This window comes from Furipterus horrens, unplaced genomic scaffold (assembly GCF_987537825.1).
Source record: "Furipterus horrens unplaced genomic scaffold, mFurHor1.1.pri manual_scaffold_10, whole genome shotgun sequence".
Taxonomy (NCBI): Eukaryota; Metazoa; Chordata; class Mammalia; order Chiroptera; family Furipteridae; genus Furipterus; species Furipterus horrens.
Window position 1 is genome coordinate 3,207,884 of NW_028327180.1, and position 20,828 is coordinate 3,228,711.

General features: G+C 46.9%; 1 long non-coding RNA gene across 2 annotated transcripts in view; it reads left to right on the forward strand.

Annotated features, from left to right (window-relative positions):
• Window positions 1–1,173: 1,173 nt before the first annotated feature.
• Window positions 1,174–20,828, forward strand: part of LOC149999192 (uncharacterized) — a 100,872-nt gene continuing 81,217 nt past the window's right edge. For both annotated transcript variants that reach the window (XR_016513386.1, XR_016513385.1), the window contains exons 1-2: window positions 1,174–1,286; window positions 5,968–6,054. This is a non-coding gene — a long non-coding RNA (uncharacterized LOC149999192). The remainder of the gene's footprint in view (window positions 1,287–5,967; window positions 6,055–20,828) is intronic.

The following is a 20,828-nucleotide window of genomic DNA, read 5'->3' on the forward strand; positions in this document are numbered from 1 at the left end:
CGGCAGGCCGCGGATTAGAAGTGTCCTCTCTGAGCCGTTGATGTGCTCCCTGGACAGCTCTCTCAGCCCTAAGCCCGGCGGCGTGTAGTGATGCCACCATGAGGCTCAAAGACTCTTGCCGACATGCAAGAATTGTAACGAATAAAGATAATATCGTCCCCAACCACGAGATAGGACCTATGGTAGGTGCTTAGCGGACATTGTTGAAATCCTCATCACCCGTGTTTCGGGTCTGGATCTGCATTTTATGGCGGGGTAAGCCGAGCTTCACGCGTGAGGGGCTTCTCGCAGATCACCCGGGTAGTTAGATGAGGCCAGGATAAACCGGATTTGTTACTCTGGGCCTTTCTACCCCATACTTACTCAGGTAGCGTAAGGAGTGACTCGCCCCGCTTGTGGGGAACGTTGGTTACCTAGAAACCATGAGGGATGCCAGAAGCCCCAGCGGTCCCGCAGCCACGCCAGGAACAGAACAAGGTCACGTGATACACATCGTCGTCGACGGCAGCCGTCCGTCTCGAGAGACGATGGTGTAGCTTCTTAAGAGTCTATCTGCACCACCGAGAATGGCTGTGCAGTCCGACTCGGGAGTGACATGGTAGTATCTGTCTCCTCCCGTGTTGAATCGACATCTTGCGATGACGCTGAAGCTACAGAGCCTGGGCAGGGTAATATGGAGGGTCTGCTGTTGCCCATGCAGCAGACCCCCCCTCTCTTCGCAGCTGAAGGATCCAAGGGAAAGACGGAGTCAATACAGCTTGGGTTCAGGTGCGCCGCAGGAGTTGCCGGTGTTGACTACAACGTCGAACCGCCTTAGGGACTCCGGCTCCGGATTTTCTGTCGGGGTTTACTCCCTTAGCCTTTCCCCTGAAGAGGTATGCCGCAAGGCAGCGGAGGTTTTTTGGAGTCAGAGTTTTCCTTCTCTGATGTACCCTGACTGGAAGATCGAACCAGCGACACTTAGCTCGCAGGCCGACGCTCAATCCACTGAGCTAAACCACGACACTGGCTGTTTCTTAGAAAAGGAGGAAGCTCTCCCTCTTGTGCTTACCGCATATGCAACATGGAAGGAAAGGGAGAAGAATTTTTTAAAAAATGGGAGCGAAAAAGAATAATGAAAGGCTGGGTCTGACGCAAACATAAAATAACTCCTTTCTGTTCTCTCAAGCGGGGTCCCTGATGTGAAGAAACGGCTGGGAAACTTGACTGTAGAGAAAGTCAAGGACGAAGGGTGTCCGACCTCCCACGGACGGGAAGTGGGCCTCCAGTCCACGCGGCACCAGCAGGTTGGGTCTTTGGTAACTATGCTCCCTTTTTCTCTGGAAACCCCTTTTGCCCCAAACTCTTCAATCTTGGTGTAGCCCTTCTCCGCCTAAGACTAGCAGATGATGGGCAAGTGAAGGGCCAGTCTGTGTGCAGAAAAGTCCTCTAACCTCCCAGGAGGAAACTGGCATGACCCCCTGTGTAAACACTGAGTGCGATGAGCCCCCCGGCCCCCCGCCCCCTTTCTTTGCCTTTGGTAGAGATTTAGGTTGTTTGCTCACATGATCGTCTACAAAACCCGCCTCCTGTAGAACATCGGGGGGGGCCTGTGCAGGGATGGGGAGACGCAGGCCGGGCGCCCTCCTGAAGCCAGGCGGCGCAGAGGGCCACGCAGAGTCACGAAGGCCAGTCTTACCACGTTAGTCCACAGGGGGAAACCCCCCAGGCGCCGCGCCTTCGCCATGGCCGCTGATGGCACCGCCTCACGGGGCACTTCAGCCAGCACGTCTGAAGCCCCACGGTGGTCTCAGACGCCTGTCCGGGGGGTGGGGGGTGGCGGAGCTTCTTCCGCGGTGGTTCTCATGTGCCACAGGTCAGAGAGCAGACTAGGCCCTGCGGGTCACCCGCTCCTGGGTCCCAGGGCTGTGCTTTCTTTATTCCTGATCGATATGCGTGCCTGCGCTGCCTTTGCGTCAGGTACTCAGATTGTAATAACGCAGGTGCAGCAAAGGGATTCTCAGGAAAGTTACATCAGAATATACTTCCCTTCAGAATGCTGTGATGTCTGAACTCGATGTGTTAACATGGAAAACAGAGTATTTTAAGAACAACAGTAATTAAGGTCAAAACAATTGTGGAACAGTCAGATCCTGGTCGCAGTTCGGGAGCGGGGTTGGTTGAAAGCTCAGGAGTGTGTCAGGTTTTACCCCGGGGGTTTTCATCCGGGAGCTTAGGGATGTTGTCAGCAGAGCTGCAAATAAGGCTGGAGCTTTTAGAAAAATAAAAATGAGAGAGCGAGAGCGAGCAAACGAGAGAGAGAGAGAGAGAGAGAGAGAGAGAGAGAGAGAGAGAGAGAGAGCAGTGTGAACTGATAGGAAGCGCGTGGTGAATATCCTGGGAGTTCACACAAGTCTTCACTGAAAAGAAGAGCATAGGAGGCCAGAAGGAACTAGGAGGGAACCAATAACAGGGGCTACTCCTAAGCTGCTGTGGGCATGTGACCTGAGCAGGACGATTGTGACCGAAACGTTGAGCAGGTGACCTCGAGGTTGAGGCAGAAGAAGGACCAGGTTGCCTGGGAGTTCGTTGCTCAGCCTGCAGCAGGAAGTGAGAAGAGAAGCCCCCACCTGACCTGGGGTGGTGCACATACGATACGCGCATGGACGATGCGTCGTCCATTGCGCACCTGAGCGCTGTAGAATTTTATTGACCAGTGTCAACCCAATATGTTCAGTAAAAAGGGGGAAAAAGAAACTAGGGAAAACCAGTGAGTGCCCCGGCTGGTGTGGCTCGGTGGATTGAGTGAACCGAAGGGTCTCCGGTGTGATTCCCAGTGAGGGCACGGGCCTGGGCTGAGGGCCAGGTCCGCAGCTGGGACGCACGAGAGGCAGCCACACATGGATGCTTCTCTCCCTCTCTTTCTTCGTCCCTTCCCTTCTCTCTAAAAATAAACAAACAAAATCTTTAAAGAAAGAAATAGGAAACCAGTGAGGACAGTGGCCCCCAAGAACCAGGGCGAGGAGAGTCACCTATGACAGGAAATGGTGTAAGCACAGGGCTTGGAAGAGGCTGATGCTGGAGCCTCTGCCCAGCCAAGTCGCACGGAATGACAGACTCGGAACCTCGCACATCTGGACGTAGTTTGTGTCCTCAGAGGCCTCGACAGTGGAGCAAACACAGTCGTGCACTCGAAAGGGCTATGCGCGCTGCTTCCTCGTAGAGGGACAGCCAGCGTGAAGGAGAAGGAGAAGTTCAGAGGCCCAGTCTGTGCAGAGAAAACCACCCCTCTCAGGAAACGTCGTCTGGTGGCTGCTGGGAGCTGCACAGGGAAGGCGTGCGTGGGAACCTCAGCGAGGGGGGGTCTGTCAGCGGGGTGACTGCGGACTAGGCCGGCAGGTCCAAGCGCTCCTCTCCGAGGACGGAACCGTAAGAAGATACGTGGGCTTGTTAGTGAAGCCCAGAGAGGAGGACGCTCGAGGGAACTGGATGTAGGCTGTTCATGGTGGAAGGGCTGGCGGAACAAGGGCAGGGGCAGGCCACACGCAGAGCACAGGAGAAGGAGCAGGGGGGGGCCGAATTCAGAAAGCCCTGGGGAGAAAGGGAGCCCGCCTGCCTGTGGACTTCGATGCCTAGAAGCAAGTCATAGGTTAATCAGAGACCCCTGGAAGGACCGCTCGGGGCGAAGCTGGCCGCGGGGGGCCGTGCGGAGCTGCTCAGACACTACTTTGACCCTGTGGGAAGCGGGGGGCCTGGGACTGCGTGCGTCCAGGTGCTGCTCACTCCCTCTGGCACCTCAGAGTGAAACGTCAGCGAGGACCTTGGGAAGGAAGGAGGGGAGACTAGGCTGGAGGTCTACAGAGAGGAGCCTCTGGGGGACGTTAAAAACACGTCGTACAAGAGAGCCCCTTGTGAAACTTCTTGAATACCCAAGACCGTGGCCGAGGAAGGACTATTTTGTAACTCAGATGTCCCCATGAAATAGGTTATGTGCACATTTAGATATCTGCCAGTGTTGGAGCGAGGCTGGGATGAGGGAGGGGGGATTACTTGGGAATAGCAGAGAGTGGTAAGTGGCTGCTCCCCAAGGGGTGTGATTTCTGGAAGAGAAAATTTCCCCGTACTGACCATGAGCTGACAGGGTAAATTAGCTCAGGCTTGGAGAAGGGGCAGAACCTTCACAGAGAAGTCTTTCCTGTGGAGTTATGGTCTCGACCACAAGACGATTGGAAAGGACTTGGTTAGAGGCTAGAAGAAATTGTGTAATCATTGGAGAAGGAGAATGTGTAACCAGCATCTTTTTAGTTACATATAAGGATATAACATAAAATATTTTTAGAAATTAATACAGAATACCCGAAAGTGGTATTGAAATACCACTGGGGTTTTCTAGTGGGAGAAAGAATTTATATGGAAATTACCAGTTTCACAAAATGAAGAAAACTTGTCCAGAGGTGTTCATTGCTATAGATGCCACTCTGTCAAAGACGGTCTGTCCTGAACCAGAAGAATTTAGGGTGGATTGAATCAAGAGGGCACTCTATCTTGTTCATAAAAGATGCTCAATATGCATTTGTTGAGTAGATAAAAATATATCGACTAACTAAACAAATTAATGAATAAATGGAAGGAAGCAGTCTTTCTCCAGGATGGTTGGCTGCCCTTCCATGGGCTCCCAAGCTGTCCTGCACATCCCTCTCTTGTCCCACTGTGTGCTATGCTCACCTACTAAACGGGAAGCTACCTAAGGGTTGGAACTGATCCATAGCCTTTGCGAGAACTCTAGCACCGACCACAGGACCCTGCACATAGCGTGCATTCAATAATAACTGTATAGATGAATGACCTTATTTACAAGTGCCAGTTGAACCCAAATGTTAGAGTAGAGTTACACATGGGAGAGTCAAAGAGTTCACTTGTCTTTAAACACCTGCCTGACGTCTAGGAAAGCCCATTAAGGCACAGAAGGATGGACAGGGTAGTTTCTGTCATTTGAATTTATATTTAGTTTGAAAAGTGGATTGTGCTAATGCAGGGTGAACAATCCCTTTCTTGAGGATGAAAGGCTAACGAATTGAGGATGAAGACATAACTTTTACCAAAAGCACAGTAAGAGGGTGGCCTCCCCCCATCCCCCCAAATATCCAGACTTCAGATTATACAGGGATCACTTCTTGAAAAAGTATTTCCCAGAGGAAATCCAGCATCTATCGCCCCCTACTGGTGTCAGTCATACTAAGAGTGACGTCTGACTTTTTTTCCCCTCCTTTTGATTGAGAAATGTTCTAATTAAGGTGAATATTTTCATTCGTTATTTGGGGGAAATTTGTTTATTCTTAATTCAAAGCTTAAGCACCCTATGATGGAGATTTGTTTGCAATGAGCTTTACCGAGACTTGGAGGATAAATTGTTCCATCACAGATGAGGAATGGTTGCATATTGTTGCTCATCTGCAATGAACAGATTTATGTGACAGTGAATTATAGCTCGCTGATACAATGAGAAGCTTTACTGAGCTTCTTACTATAGAATATTTCAAACACACACAGAAGTGGAAAAATACAGTGAGTTCCCATGTGGCCATCATCCAGATCCCACCAAGAAGTCATAACTGATCTCATTTCTCTTACTGCTTCCCCAAGTTCCCATATCTGGCTCCCACTAAAGCGAAGTCCAAGCACGGGGTCAGGTCACCTGCAGATATTTCAGTACGTGCCTAAAAGGGGAGGATGCGTAACACCCCCCCAGACCGTTATTATGCCTAACTCAAATTAGCAATAGTTCCTTAATGTCAGCAAATAGTCAGTGTTCAAATTTTCACCATTATTTCAACATTTGTAATGATTTATTTTACAGTTTGTTTAAAGCAGGCTTTTAAGAAGGACTATAATGGTAATTGTTTGGTATGTTTCCTAAATCTCGTGACATTTATGAGATTTGTTTCCTCCTCCATTAAGTTTGGTTTTTGCTAATATTTTTGTTAACAGAGCTGCATCGTTTGTGCCGAAGAGTACTCCACACGCAGGAATATGCTGGCAGGACCCCCGTGGATCTAGAGGCTCGGTGTCCTTCAGGTTTGATTTCTTTTCTTTTTGCAAGATGCTGTTGTTTACTTCTATTACTGAAAGTCTGGCTGCGGCTGAAGTTCACTGTCTAGGGTAAACGGTCTAGGGCAGCACTTTCTAACAGTAATTTCTGTGCTGATGGAAATGTTCTGTCTCTGCACTGACTGTTCTCTGCTCTGTGTCCTAATATGGTCGCCACTGGCCACACGGGGCTCTTGAAGAGTGGCTAGTGTGATTGCGAAACTACATTTTTAATTTTCAAAAGTTTAATTGCGTCGAATTCAAATAGCCACGTGCGCCTAGAGTTTGGCATGTGGAATAGGATAGCTCTGACTCATTCATTAAAGGCTGCAAGGTGATAATGCTGTTATCCTATTATTTTTGATTTGTTTATTAATTGGAGTATTTCCATAAGGAGAAACTTCTTTTTTTTCAACTCTGTTGCTACCATGAGGCTCAGTGCATACAGGAAAGGCAGAAAAGTTGCTTCCTTCTTGTTAGTCCCTGAGCATTCTCCAGAGGTGAAGCATGAAGGCTTTTGTTATTCGTGCTGTTGTTAGGCAGTCATATTTTGTGATCCGGTTTATTGCAGTTATTCTTGTAGATGCTCAGCTTGGTCCATCCTTGGCCAGAAGGGTGTTTATTCACAGTTTCTCCTGCCTGCTCTTGGTGACCCTGTGAGTCTCTGATCGTGTCCGGGCTTTCTGGTGTGTGCTAAGGTGTTCCAGAATCATCTTGTACATTTCCTGCGTCATGTCTGAAATTAGCTGCCTTTCCAGGGAGCTGTGGTGCTGTTTCGTGGGCCTGCGGTATTTCAAGAACACACGGTCTTGGTCTCCAGGGGTGATCATTGCTGTTGGGTTGGCCATAGCTTCTTGCTTTTACAAAAACAGAGTAAAAAAATACAGATTAAAAAAAATACAAGGGTGCCTCCAATTTTAAGGCTTTTTTTTTTCATGCTGAAATCTAGTTTCTTTTCGATGACATCTGTACAACTACCTTTTTCCTGTATGCCACAATACATACACAATAACTTCAGGATAACAGTGCAATTATTATTGAAAAAATGCACAGGATTTTTGGTTTTGTTTTGCATATTTTTAAATCCCTAGGCTCTACCTCACTGAGGACATACTGTTGTGTTTCAGAGTTATTTAAAATAGTTTCTCCCTGTGTGGTTTTGCTATTTTAATACAATATATTTTAAAAAACCAAACAAACAGGATTAGCCCTGGCTGGGTTGCTCAGTTGGTTGGAGTGTCATCCCGTACGTCAGAAGCTTGCAGGTTCGATTCCCCGGTCAGGACACGTACAGGAAGCAACCAATCGGTTTTTCTCTCTGCACTGATGTTTCTCCTTCTTTCATTCCTCTCTGTCTAAAATCAATAAAAATATTCTTGGGTGAGGATTAAAAAAAATAAATTAAAAATAAAACAAGATTAATGCAAAACAGAAGCCCACGATGAACACTATCAAAACTTTAAATGGAGACAGGATCAGACCCGAGTCTCGAACTGTGCCTCGCGTGCCGCACCCTGACTCTGGCCCTGGTTCCAGTCAAATGTTATTAAAAAACAGGCAGCTAGCCCATGAGGCCATTCGGTCATATTTAAAAATATTGCCTTCAACTATCTTAATTGCTCCATGTTTGGTAACCCCCCACCCACTCCTTATATTTTGCAACCTGGTCTTGGCCCTGCTTTTGAGCTCAACTTAGAGTTGCTAGAACCCGTTAGATCACTTTTGCCTGTAGGGCTGATGTGATGGGCCACCGCGGTGACGTGGCAGGACGCAGGTGGCACAGACGACAAAAACGGGGCGGAGATGTGTCATGGTTCCGTGTGCACTGACTCTCCTGCCGCAGTCCTTGGGGATGAGATGCTTGGCCCCCAGTCCTTTTTTTCATACAGCGCTGTGTGTAGAGCAGCCTTCAGACTTCCTCTCTGAAGTCCATCCGTTACTTGTGTGACCTGAAGAGGATACTTACTTTTAATTGTTTTAATTTATGTTTTCGTGACACCCAGTTCCAGGTCAATGCAGTGAAAAGAAACGGAACGAAGGTAAAAGAAAAACAAAACTTTCTGTGGAGACCAGAACCGTTCGTATGGTCCTCCATGGACAAAATAGCTGATTAATAAATGTTTAATTATTTTATTTTATTTTATTTTAGATTAACTGGTGTGTGGTGATGTGTAGTTACAGGCTAGGTTTGCTAATGTTCAAGAAAAAATAATCTCCTCAGTAGGAGTTTGTAGAATTAATCACTAATAACTGAATGCTGTCTGCAAAGAACATTATACTTTGGAACTGGTGATTACTAGAGCAGGTGGTTAGTGTTTTCTTATTTTCTCAAGAGGGGAGGAGATAAGGATTTTCAGACATTCATGGAAACCAGAAGAAGATACTGGAAGGGACGTGTGTGTCGGTAGTGGGCGGGGGGAGGGGCCGGAGTAGAGCGTGTATATTTTTTTGGTTAAACTTAGGAGAGATCTGTGGGTTTCGCATCAGTCAGTTTGCATTACCCTCGTTCCCATCTTCTCTGCTTCACATGGTTTCAGTTTCTTCCCAAACAGCTTTGGTGCAAAACTTTATGGTCAGGAAACAGAGAAGTTGAAAAATGTTGACCAAAAGTTTTGGAAGCAGTTGCTGAAATTTGCACAACTTTACCAGCAGTTATTTTTAGTGTGAAAAATGGTGCGACTCTATAATAAATGTGGGTTAGGAATGTTTATGTCATTATGATGTAGCCACTGAAACGGAGATAAGACCACACTGTTAAATGTGTTTGCAGAAAAATGGAACTTGCTGGAAATCTAGAAGGAGATTTTATATAAGTTCCTTAAGATATAAGAAGTATGTTTTATTGTGTAGAAAATAAGATTTGCCTCAACTGGAGGAGAGGTAGCTATTTTGCCTACCACTAACTAGTATTTAATGTTGGATTTTAAAAATATGAACTTTAAAAACTTTAGGGTATCTTTTGAACCCAGACATAATTTTCATAATGCCATGAAATAAGATGAAACAGGAAAGCTATTGGGAGAGGGCATTGGTTTTTAAAAAATAAGTGAAAAGTACATTTTCTTCGGAGTCATATTTACAAGGACAGCATCAATGTAATCCTTTGACTTACATGTCTGTTAACCCCGTAAGAGATCATAAATTCATGATTTCAATAATTGCATGCATTGTATATACTCACATGTAAGGAAAATGAGCTATCATTATCATTCAGAAGTATTTATGGGGTGACTAGAAGTTCAAGGTGTTGACTTCGTAATGTCAGTAAACAGACTTTCTACTTCTAGGAAACTTGAACTACAATTTTTCTAAAAGATGACATCGGAGGAAGGACAAGCAGACAAAAAGTAATCATGCCAGACCCACACAGGACAAAATAGAAACTAGATATTCATTCATAGTTCATTAATAACTGCCTACTGAGGACATTTTCAAAGAAAAGAGAAAAAGGAAAATGTGTCAAGTACCCACTCTGGCCAGATACTATAATAAACACTTCAGCTGTACTCTCTCAGTCACGGTCAGACGGAGGGCCTGGGGTAGAAGCCTCCCACCGAAATACGGTCCCAGGAGGGCGGAGGCTGGCGGTCATTCAGCGGGACTGGCCCTGGGCCGGGGCGGGTCAGCGGGACAGAAGCAGGGCTCCCAGGGGGGAGTTTGGGAAGCTGGCTAAGCTCAGGTTAGACTGTCGAGGACCCTCGAGGACAAGCGCAGGCAGGCCTACCTTCTCACGCAGGTAAAGGAAGTGGGAAATGTGTCTGAGCAGAGCGCACGCCAGGGCCAAGGACCACGGGGGCAGCGGGGACAGAGCGTGGGCGGCGGTGGGGCCAAAGCTGGTGGCCCCTGGTGGCCCCTGCATCCCGGGAACAGCGGAGCTGGCTTAGCCGGGAGGGCGGCGTTCTTTTCAGGCGCTGGACTGTCCCGGAAAGTTGCCCTGGAATAGGCCCGAGGGGTAGCGGCTTATTGATTTAATCACCAGTAATTCAGAACCACGGACATTTTCTCTGATTTGCTGTTGGTCTAAAGGGTCTGACTTTGTGAAATAGATGTGCAATAAATAAGATGTTAAAATCTCTAGAGTAGGCTAATGTTTAGTGGCAGTTTGTGGTGACATTTAAGAAGCCAACAAGAAGATTCTGCTCCTTCCTATTAAAAAGTTTTTTGAAAGAAGTAGGATTCTCAGGGGTCCTTGAGGTTAGGGAGGGCGAGCACGTGGGACCGCGTGGGCAGGCCCTCGTTGGCCCCCGCACGTCCAGCTCCCAGGAGCACATCTCAACGCCTTGCGGGCACGTCGCGCCTCCGGCCCACTCTGGCTGCGCGGCTGGAGATGTCCCATGAAACCCTCTTTTCCCTTCCTTGCTCTTCTCCTTTTCAGTATTGAATTTGGAGAATTCTTTTTATTGTACATTTAAGAAAACGGCAGTTTCCTTTCAGTATTATTTTGTGCTGGTGTCGGGTACACAGCGTGGTGGTTAGACCGCCCGGGTGGTTCCCTCGACACTTCCTGTGCCCACCTGGCAACGGGCCTTGTTATTACAATGCTGTCGACCCCATTTCCTCTGCTGTACTTTACATCCCCGTGACTGTTCGGTGACTACCAGTTCGTGCTTCCTTTTATCCTCGCCTGAGGATACATTTATTGATTTCTTTAGAGGGACGCAGGGAGGGAGGGGGGGGGGAGAGGGGGAGAGGGAGGGAGGGACGCAGGGAGGGAGGGAGGGGGAGAGGGGAAGAGGGAGAGAGGGAGAGAGAGACATGGATTAGTTGCCTCAAGTACACGCCCACAGTCTCTTGGAGGACAGGACAGTGCTCCGGCTGAGGCCCATCTATTTCTGAACCCCTTCACCTCTGTCTCCCGGCTCCGCAGTCCCCTCTGGGGCTCTGGCCCCCACTGGTCTCCTCTCTGTGTCTGTGATTCTCTGTCAATTTTGTTCGTTTTTTTATTTTGCTCTTTAGATTCCACATATAAGTGAATTTGTTGCCAGTGGCAATGGGGTTCTTGTGGTGTCATGAGAAAGCATTTCCAGGGACCCACACCCGCACGGGGGGGATGACGTTTAGTGACAAGGTTTGTTGTAGAAGCAAAACCCGAGGCCTGTCCTGGGTCCAGCTTCGTCCGTGGTGGAAGACGTCCAGCCTTGTCTTCTTCGTCAGGCCCGGGGACAGGACCAGTGTCCAGAAACTCTGCCATCAGTGCAGCCCATGTTCAAACCCGGTCCAGTTCAGCCTTTGTCCCCCTCCGGCTGGCTTAGTCTCTGCTCCGCTGCGCCCAGGCCTGCGCTTGCAGCCCATGTGGCCGCTGCCAGGCCTGCGTGGCTGCTCTGGGGACAGAACTCAAGAACGAATAAGGGCAGCGTGTGCTGCGGAGGGAGAGAGAGAGCTTTGCTAAGCCTGAATTGCTCATATTATCTCAGGCTCCCCAGTCCTTCCCAGGCTGCCACTGGTCCCTCCCCCAACCACTCCTTTTTTTCTACGTCTTCCGGGGTCCTATGTCCCTTATCCAACCTGACCCTTTTCCCAGGCTTGACTGACAGGCCTCGATGGAACCCCTACGGCCCGTGCCTCAGAGTGGAAGGCCCTTCCCCATGCGCCCAGCAGAGGGATTTCTCCTGCTGCCATCTTCCCTCCGTAATCCTGGCCGACGACCTGAAACGATCCCTCCTGCCCACTACAGGACGTCGGTCCTACTGCAGGGCCCTGGGGAGCCTGCAGCGTCCTAGTGGGCAGGCTCGGGTCTGATTCAGCCCCCTAGTTCACCGTCCCTCGTAACATCTGACCCCTACCTGTATTAATGTCTAGCTACCTACACTGACAAAATCACACGGGACTTGTCTTTCTCTGAGGGACTTATTTCACACAATACCCTCTAGTCTAGATCCATCCATATTGCCACAAAGGGTAAGATTTCATGCCTCTTTTATGGCCGAGTAACGTTCCATTGTGTGAACGTGCCATAATTTTTATCCACCCATCTGTTGATGGGCCCTTGGGTTGCTTCCGCATCTTGGGGATTGTACGGAAGGCTGCGGTGAGCATAGGGGTGCGTTTATTCTTTTGCATTAGTGGTTTGGGTTTCTTGGAATAAGTTCCCAGAAGTGGAACCGCTGGGTCACAAGCAACAGAAGCAGTCTGGAGTATTGGCAGCTTCTCTCATTGCTCTGTGATTGAGCTCAGGGGGTTCACCACTCGGGGTGTCCCTCAGGGAGACACCGTTGTTACAAGACGATTTTATTGACCTACAACAAGAAAGAAGACAGGGGGATTCATACCCAAAGCTCTGTCTCCCAGAAGCAGCGCTCAGCCGTTGCTTATAAGACGCTCTGTGGTTAACTGCACGCTGATTTCTTCTCTGATTATTGCTGCCCTTATCATCGGCTTGGGTTCCTGTCAACTCATCCTGTTTACAGCCGTGTCTGCAAAATGTCGATGTCAGCAGCCGTCCGTCTCGAGAGACGATGGTGTAGCTTCTTAAGAGTCTATCTGCACCGCCGAGAATGGCTGTGCAGTACGACTCGGGAGTGACACGGTATCTGTCTCCTCCCGTGTTGAATCGACACCTTACGATGATGCTGAAGTGTCCTCTCCAGTGAAGCTGAAGCTACAGAGCCTGGGCAGGGTGATATGGAGGGTCTGCTGTTGCCCATGCAGCAGACCCCCCCTCTCTTCGCAGCTGAAGGGTCCAAGGGAAAGACGGAGTCAATACAGCTTGGCTTCAGGTGCGCCGCAGGAGTTGCCGGTGTTGACTACAACGTCAAACCGCCTTAGGGACTCCGGCTCCGGATTTTCTGTCGGGGTTTACTCCCTTAGCCTTTCTCCTGAAGAGGTATGCCGCAAGGCAGCGGAGGTTTTTTGGAGTCAGAGTTTTCCTTCTCTGATGTGCCCTGACTGGAAGATCGAACCAGCGACACTTAGCTCGCAGGCCGACGCTCAATCCACTGAGCCAAACCAGCCAGGGCTTGTCTGCAAAATACTGTGCTGCAATTTAACAGTTAGCAAGAGTAGCATTCTGTAAGAACGTCCCAGTCCTCCGGGACCTTGTCGTACGTAAGGGTTCCAGCCACACTTCTCTGTGTCTCTGGGTCCTCTTCGTCATCTTCCCTCCTAGCGGGGTCTCAGTCATCCCCCCGAGGGGATTCTGAGGTCATTATCATTCTGAAGGGATGAACAGTTCTAGAATGTTGAGAGTTCCCTGATTTGCAAAGGGTTCTTTCCGAACGCGGCTTGAGTTTGCTTATGTGTCCCTTGTAGGAACAGAATACACCCAGGTAACTCTGGAACACGAAGGCAGTAACGGCGCCGCGCTGAGTGGCAGAATACTGTTTTCCTGCTGAAGTACACAGCGCAGAAGGAGATTTATGCTCTAGCCGAGCTTCTTCCTTCCATGCTTGGAGGGAAAATCAATATTTCACGGGCACTGCCTCCTACACAGCATTTTGCTAGGGTGGAAAGAAGGGGTATAAACGATTTGTTGCAAACTATCGCGGTGTTATTTTTATAACCGGAGTGAAGGTGGGATTCTCAGGTGCCACCCGGTTTTCACACGTCTGGTGAAGTAAAATTTAATTGAGTTTTTAAAAGCAGGCCTATATTCTGTTGCTGGGAAATATAGCATCAAGGGTTCCTGCAGGCTTCCTCTGGGTTTTTCTTGCAAGTTTTAAATGAGAATTTTCTGCCAATTTTCTGGCAGAAGCAGAGGAGACAGAGCAGTTTCGCTGGTGGTTTTGATTATGGATTGTCTATATGACATCAATAAAAATAACTAGACCTGGGTCTGATGGGCACTGAGCTTGCTTAAATGCTAATAAAAATCACGAGAGTAGGGAATAAATCTTAACTTTTAAATATTTTTCTTATAATACATATGGAAAGACTATTTCTCAGTATTTCAGTGTTAAAAGTGTAATAACTGGAGAAGACTACGTTCCCTTCAAAGTGCCAATAAAAATGCAAAATGTCACTTTCCAGTGCAAGGCGGCTTGACATCGACCTGTTTTATGGTCATTGCGGGCCCTGGCACCAGAACGTGGCAGAGTTTTAAAAAGAGTGAATGATGATCGGGTCTAGCCTCCTTAAATGTGAAACATGTGAAATCACTTGTGTCAAGGAGAAGCCAGAAGAAGCGTCACCCTGCCCACCCCAAGCTCCTCACAGCACGTCCCTCGTGTCCTCCCCGGATGAGGGAGGAGGTGACAGAGTTACTGCCAGGACAAGACACAGGGGGAGAAACCTCGTGGTGGAAGGGGAGTTTCTTCCAACAGACGTATAAACTGTGAGGAAAAGACAAGGGTTCCCAAGTGGGCCCCAAGTGCCCTCCATTGGCGGGTTCTGGGTCATCACCGTGAAAGGAAAGCTCATCCACATCGCTCATGCCACGGCAGTGTCTGACACGAGGACCCAGTGACGTGCCACCGTGTGCCACATGGCAGCGTGCCTGGAGCCGGTCCTCGGGCCAGGAGAGACGTAGCTACGCTGCTCACTGTGTTCCCTGTTCCCGGTGATCCTGGTGTCTTGGCACTGGGGTGGCCTTAGATTGGTTTTAGCCTTTAAAATAGGAGAAAAATCAGAGTATTTAAATCCTGTAGGATTTGAGTGTCCCATATTATAAACCCAAATAGAGTAGTGGCTGAACCTTCTTAAGTTTTAGTTATTTTTTTAAACAAAATTATATGTTTAAAGAGTCCATTTTCTACAAATTTTGGTGCACAAAACCATCAGTGCCCTAAAATCTCCCCCTATTTTTTTTTATTCTCAGAGGCCATCATTTTCAGCCAAGTTAGCTGGTTTTTCATATTTGCATATCTTCAGATGTCACGTTTATAAGGCTGCTTCTTAGTATTCCCAGTTTGGGGATTGTTTCTTACTCCACTCTGAGAGTCAGGAACCTTCAACTCTTCCTTCCAAAGCCCCATCACACACACTCACACAGAGAGACACACACACAGATACAGGCACACACAGACACACATGGAGACACACACAGACAGACACCCAGAGGCACATAAACAGAGACACACACACTGACACAGACATACACAGACGGGGGCGGTTAATAACTGAGGCTGGGAGCACGCTCTCCACAGATGGTAGGTATTCAAGAAACAGTGACTGGAGCCAGAGGAAGATTCAGTTTCCATCAAGAGAACAGAACTTGGTAATAATCCTGCTCCCGGTGCAATTTTAGGAAGAAGCCGTACACACCGTTTTGAGATGTCCTGGTTCATGTAATTATTGCATGATAGAGGACTTTTGTTTCAAATAGGATCACAGAAAACGAGATGAATTTCCCATAAAGTTCCCCATATTCTACATCTATCTCAAAAGATAACAAGGCCCTACTTATATCAATCTAGTCCTCAAAAAACTGGCAATGCCGGCTTTAGTTTCATAGAGTGCTAACTTTCTAATTGATAAAAATAGAATATTTAGTCATTAATTATTGGTCATCAGTGTCATTGATACTTTCATTCTTTCAGTTTTCTTGATTAACCAGCATGGACTGGAAGTATTTGACTTATATTGCGACAGACAGGCTTCCGCAGCACCTCCTCCTGCCTCCTTTCTACCTGCTTTCTCTCCTCTTCCTCTCTCTGCCCCCTTGATTATCAACCAATCAGTTATTCGTGGGGGCATATACTAGGTGCAACATAACCATGATTTCTTTTTTTTTTGAATGAGGTGCCTGGACCTTTACCATTTCAGGCACAATGCTGTATTTTTCAAACCATATGGTCTTTGAAATGTGTAAAATGCTTCCTTTTGGTGAAAAGGATGTATTTATAGATGTCATAAAATCAAGCATTACTCTTGGCCCACATGACCGTACTCACCACCAACTCCACCGTCGTAGCAGTACCCTTGGTGCTGACGAGACTGATTAATTTTATAGCCTGTTCTACTTGTCTTGTGATCCTCACCATCGTGGCTTCTATGCGTTCATTAAAAAAAATAAAGCAGAGAATAAAAGCTTAGTAGTTTACATGCTGTAAAAATGAAGAGGACATGACTTAGGATTAAAGGAGGGCATGATTTAATTCGGGAGTTGCTGAGCTGAGCTCTGGGATTTGGGACACTGGAGAAAACCTAGGCGTGGCAGCGGCTGATCTGGGTAGGAATATTTTGTGACGGCAATGGCGGATGCCCTTAGCCAAGGCTTTTTAAGTCAGGATGTTGCCTTACATGTCCTTACGGGGACACAATGGCCTTCCCAAGGATCTGCATTTGATGAGACGTTTTCTGTTTAGCCAAAACTTGAAAGGTATCCCCCTTGACACGTTATTTCAGAATTACTTAAAATTACATGGTTTGCAAAAACTATTAACAGGATCTAAACATACGGTCTTTAAGACAGTAAAACCTATTTATAGTCTTTAGACAGCTTGAAGTAAGGTAAGTATTCTTTCTGGTACTTTTCCTGGGGTTTTATATATGGCTTCCGTGTCTCTGTATCTGTGACCTTGAAATAGCAGTGACGGGGTTTCTCTGAGACAGGCTGGGACTGCTCTGTTAAAAGTATACACCCCAGAAATTGTCAAGGTTCACACAGGCGTTTAATAGAGTTAACACATTCAAAAAGTTTGAAAATTTGTACCTTTGGTTTTTGATTTCTCGAATCCTTGATATGGAGGGACCATTAATTATTTTTGTACACTGTACATTTGCTCATAATTATTTTTTACTTTCAAGCACTGCTAATAAATAATGTGCAGCCTATTTATGACCATGTGTTCATTGGCCCAATTCAGAATGAACCTACAGGAACTCTACTGTCTGATATATATAACCCAACACCATAAACCTATCTCATTAACCTTTATAATCTTCAAAGGTGGGTAATATATCGTATTATTTTTACTTGTAAAGATTTTCACACTTTATCCTATAATATGGCTTAAGTCACTGTTCAAGAATGGATTTTAAAAAGACAATAATTCTAAAATTATAAGATTAAGTAGAAATTTTGATTTTTTGTTTGCATAATGGGAGCTGAGCATTGACAAGAACTACTTTGGACCAAGATCTTAACTTGACATGATGGAATGTTTTAGCTTTGTGTGGACTTACTGTCAAACCCCAAAAAACATTAGTAAATGGGACCTGAGCTTTCAAATCATGAAAAGCATCCTAGATTTGTTTGCAGATTTTTAATCTGTTATTAATAAACTTGAAAGAGCACGGCCCTGTCTAATAAACACATCAAACTAATGGGTACCAGAGCGGTTCAGAAGAGTGTTTGTTGTTTGGTGTTTAGATTCCAGTCAGAATTAATCAACAGTGGACGGGGCTGGCTGTATTTATTAGCAACTCAAACCCCTGTGATTTAATGCCAGGTCCCTTTGACTCATTCCAGGGAACGCTGGCGAGGTTGGAGCCCTGATACACGCTCCCATCCTCGGGTCTTACGGAGAAAGGGAAAAATAGAGCCTGAAATCCGACCGCAGGGTTGGCAAGAATTTCCCCAGAGCCATTTTGAATCTAGCCCTATAGAGCGAGCCTGTGAATAGGAAGCAATTGATTCAGGAACAGTGAGGCCTTTTTTTTTTTTTTTTTTTTTTTTTTTTTTGGCCAGAGGGAGCCCTCAGCTGTGCAGATGGCTGGCGGGCATAATCCAGTCTGCTTTTGTCTTGCATTTTATATGTTAGGCTACTTTCTTCTCACATTCTCCTTCGCTTTTATTTTCCCTAAGCCTCCAGATTTCAGGACTGGAGAGCTGGCAGGGTCCCGTGCGGGGCTGCCCCTGTCTACCCTCCCCCCACTGAGGTGTGCGTCCCGAGGACAGAGCTGGCCACGCCGCCGCTTGTCACGGTCAGCACCAGGGTGTCCTTTGTGCAGGAGTGCCCGCTTGTGTCTGAAGCCTCCAGAGACAGATGCAGGGATGAATCCCGAGGAGGCATGTTCCCGAGTCTGCCCGAGCACCCCCCTTTCCTTCTCAGCTACAAAGGCTCACAGTCTCCACTGTCCCTTTGCAGAAACTCCTCAGCCCTCAGCTGTCCCTTCTGTTTCCCATGTCCGGGCGCTGCCATCTGAGAGCAAATTATTTGTGGAAAGACATTATTTATTTTTCTGGAAACTCTTCGGTGAGAACGTGATGGAGTCTCCGTTCCCCCAGGGACCGTCTCTCTCCCTTGGAAGATAAGACTCCCCAGGGCTCCCTCCTACGCCTTCCGATGGGAAGATTGCCGGCTTTTGGCCTGATAAGTAGTGCAGTCAGGCTCCCGTGGCCTTTCCCAGCCTCCCCAGCCGCGGTCTCTCTCTGTGTCTTACTCTGGGTCATCTCATCCTCTTCTCTCTTATTTGGATGCACATTTTGAAGAACAACTATATGCCCAAATTGGCGTTTGTTCAAGCATTTCCGTGTTAAATATTAGGACAGATCTCCAAGTGTTCTGAAACAAATCTGTGCGCTTTTTTTTTTTTTAAGGGAATGCTGAGGTTGTTAATCACAAAGCTCTGTTTTTCCTTGGGTGCTCTCCTGCCCAATGGCGCGTTTCCTCTCAGCAAACAGAAGACTTTGTGGGAATGATGTGGGCTTTTTTAAAACAAAATTGTGAACGTTCCACACACACACAGCAGGAATGCCACAGAATTCACTGCTTCGGAATGGCTTGATAGTGAGTAGGTGTCCTTGTTTTCCCTCCTTACAAATGGTCTCTTCCATTTATATGGGAAACGCGTGCAGACAGTTCCCCCTCTCTTATCCTTCACCAACGGGTGTGATGCATCTCAGCTGAGGGTCCCAAAAGGGCCTGGTTCTTTAAACATTTGTGTGTGACGGGCAGATGTCCTGACACAGGGATTTTTTTTTTTTACTGTTGTAATCATTCTCCATATAGTCAGCACTTTCTCTTGTGAGGGACGTTCGTTCGGGTCCTACCCTACTTCATCTTTTTATGGTTCCTCTTTCAGATTATGCATCTCGAGGGTATTGCTCATGGAGGCGAACTTGGCTCTCAAGTGAACAGTGTTTATATGTGAGATCCAAGGCAGATTTTTGGACTAAACGTGGCCGAGGAAATGTACTTGCATACCCACGTATACCTTGAAATAAGAAACAACTACACCAGCGACAAACAGTGAGAAAGGCCGTCTTCCGTGAAGCTGGGCGAGCTCAGTTCTGGTTCTGACCTGGCAGAACTGCCGAGTACAAGTGCCAAAGAGATGGAGTTAGGCCAGACTGAGATAGTCCCCGTCCGCGGGCGTACGTCCTGCTGGCCTCTGGCAGGAAGTTTAGAGCTTTACCCGTCGGGTGCCCCCTCCTGAGAGGCCCAAGCAAATCTCCGTCCCTGCGGTGACAGTCACGAGTTTGGAGTGGCTGCAGGGAGCTCACTGAAGTCAGGCTCATATGGGTCGGAGTGTAAACACAGTATCTGACACATCACATTTTATCACAGAAGGCCGCCCACTCGAAGAAGGAAGATACGAGAAGGCAGCAGATGTGCAGGGACTCCCAGGCAGCTCTGATGGAGGGACACGGAAGCCAGCTCCTGTCAGCCCTCTAGAGCCAGTTAGTAAAGTTTTGAAATTTTTCAGGTCAGCTGTTAAACACAGTCATTATTAAAAGTCACATTATAAACTTACAATAAATGGCTACAAACAATGGTGATAAGTACTCAGAACTGATCACAATAAACATACTATACTGTTATCTATGTTCTTGAGGTATTTACACCAATTTATACCAATTGCATCTGATTGGTGAAAGTATATAAAAGTCCCCTACTGAGCACTTCTTCCCAATCCTGTGGCCAGTGATGTCACGTGGTAGTTTGAGGTCAGCCATATGTGGGTACACATACAAGAGTCAACCAATGAACACATAAAAAAGTGGAACAACAAATCGTTCTCTCTCTCTGCCACTCTCAAATCAATAAATTAAAAACATGCCTAGATTGATGAGAAGAGCATTGATGAAGAAATTGTTGACGGTGCTGACATCGGGACTGGGAGAAACTATCGGATTTCCTTGTATCCCCTTTTGTATACTTTTAAAAACTTTATTGTATCTGTATTATTTTTATTAAACACTCATCAGCTCCTTGGCAACAAAATAAAATCTGCAGAGTCAGTAAGTCGCCCAGCTCTTACTCTCAGATCATACAACTGGCCTAGAACTGCAGACATGACATTGAGTTTGCCAATGTGTTTTCACAAGATAGCATATCAAATAAGATTTTTATTTTTCATTCTTTATTAGTTGGGATTTCCAAATGGAATTACTACTCAATGTTCCATGGAAAATTTGACCGACCCAGTTTTATTAGAAATGGGATAATAGTCATTTTATTTTCATTATATGTTTCCAGTTTTCTTTTTAGCTATTTAAAGAGAGTAACTACTATATTGTACTCTAGACTAAAACGGCATCAAGAGGTCTTACACTTTTTCTCCCTTTTTAATTAGTTAGGATTTTTGACTTTCCATTAATACTCCCATAACATGAAGTTTCTGAAAAATGTTAGTTATCTGGCACGTGTACAGTTTATGTTAACTTTTTAACCTAACACGAGTAGGTTGGCTGTTCAGTCTGATGGACAGCATGTGGAATGCACCAGGGAAAGTCCAGAGAGGGGGCCCGTTCTTTTGCAAGTGCTGTGGGAGCAGATGGCATGGGCTCATGATGGGATCTTTAAGGAGGTGGCTTTGCTTTTCACGGGGAAAGAATATTTTGGACGGTTGTATGAGAATTTCAGTGCCTGCAGGGTCCCAGGGGTCATACTATGAATTTTTGGGTTAAGTGATGTACAAGCAACAGGAATACTGCTCTA